The sequence below is a fragment of the Diceros bicornis genome, chromosome 7 (assembly GCF_020826845.1).
Source record: "Diceros bicornis minor isolate mBicDic1 chromosome 7, mDicBic1.mat.cur, whole genome shotgun sequence".
Taxonomy (NCBI): Eukaryota; Metazoa; Chordata; class Mammalia; order Perissodactyla; family Rhinocerotidae; genus Diceros; species Diceros bicornis.
The window spans coordinates 17,296,207-17,297,948 of NC_080746.1; the positions used below are offsets into that span (position 1 = coordinate 17,296,207).

The following is a 1,742-nucleotide window of genomic DNA, read 5'->3' on the forward strand; positions in this document are numbered from 1 at the left end:
GTGTTGAGTGAAGGAACCCGAAGCTATATAGCACACAGTAAACACACATCTGGTCTGATGTGCCACGTTGTGCCAGCATGTGCCACGTTGGCAGTGGTGCCTGCCAGGTGGTAGAGCTATCTTACACTAACCAGTTTGGACTACAAGGTAAGTATCAACCAGCATCAGGACACAGCTGCAGGGTTTTATGAACCGTTCCTATTTTAACTTTAGGAAATTGTTGTTATTCCTAGGCTACCTTAATATTACTGCTTTTGTCACAGATCAGATGAAAAGGACAATATGCACAATCTCCAGCTAAAATCCTGTTGCAGCCTAGACAGTGAAGTGATACATTAGAAGACTTTAAAACTGCAGCTCTTTTTGGATCCTCCAAAGTGTATCTGCACTCTTCTCCAAACGGGCCTCTTCCTCAGGAGTCAGAGCCACCTTCACAACATCTGAGATTCCATTCTGTCCCCAGATGTGAGGCACACCAAGGAAGATGTCATCTTTTATTCCGTAGAGACACTTAACACAGTGGAAATTGGATGCACCCACCTACGATTCTTCATTACTATACTTTCTGCCAAGTCTGCCTGGACAGTCCCATGGCCCAGGATGTGTAGCCCTTCAACTTCGATCACCTCATAAGCACTGTCAGCCACCAGTTTGCGAACCTCTTTCCAATGCTACTTATCTGCATCAGTGCCTAAATCAGGGTGCAGATTCTTCGGAGAGACACCAGCAACATTTACCCCGTTCCATACAGGCACACTAGAATCTCCATGCTCCCCAAGGATCCACTCACGACACCCTAATGGGTAGACTCCCAGCCTTTCTCCCATTAGGTAACGGGACCAGGCTGAATCCAGGTTGCAACCACTTCCAATAACACGGCTTTTGGGAAAGCCACTTATCCTCCAAGTCACATAGGTCAAGATATCCACTGGATCGGAAACAACAAGCAACTTGCAGTTTGGGCTGTGTTTTACAACATTAGGAATGATGAATTTAAAGATGCTCCCGTTAAGCTGGACCAAATTAAGACGACTTTCTCCCTCCTGCTGACGTGCCCCAGCTGTGATAATAACCAGCTGGGAGTGTGCAGTCACACTATAGTCTTTCCAGAGACAATTTTTGGTGTTGTAAGGAAAAGGCTGCCGTGTTGGATATCCATCATCTCTCCCTTCAGTTTGTCTTCAGTGACATCAACAAGGCAAGTTCATTGGCCAAGTCCTTCATTAAGATACTGATGGCACAGGCCAAGCCAATAGCACCAACCCCAACAGCTGTAATCTTATTCTGGGGAGTGCATTCTTCCTTAACAAGATTCTGAATCAGCTGATCCTTGAGAGTTGCCATATTGGACTTAGAACAGAAGGAATCAGGAGTGCACGGCAGGCAGGCAGACGGGTGTCAGTGGTGCGTGGCGTTTGATATAGACTTGGCTGCAGCTGCTCCTGTATTCCCAACTGAGCATTTTAAATATGTGCAGTTTATTGTATGTCGATTATATCTCAACAAAGCTATTTTTAAAGATACAGTGATAGGATAAAGAATGCCTCTGGCTACTTTAGGTTAGTAATCAGGGAAGGCCTTTCTGAGGAGGTGACATTAAGCTGAGATCCAAATGATGAGAAGCAGCAAAGCGGAGGTATGAGGAAGAGCACTGAGGCAGAGGGAACAGCATGTGCAAAGGCATTAGGAGACTAGGAGGAGACTGGCCTGTTTGAGGAGCAGACTGACTCACTGTCAGGGAG

The 1,742-nt window shown here is 46.1% G+C and overlaps 1 pseudogene; it reads right to left on the reverse strand.

The window, feature by feature from the left end:
* Positions 1 to 319: 319 nt before the first annotated feature.
* LOC131407892 (L-lactate dehydrogenase A chain-like) lies at positions 320 to 1,344 on the reverse strand (annotated as a pseudogene).
* Positions 1,345 to 1,742: the final 398 nt, after the last annotated feature.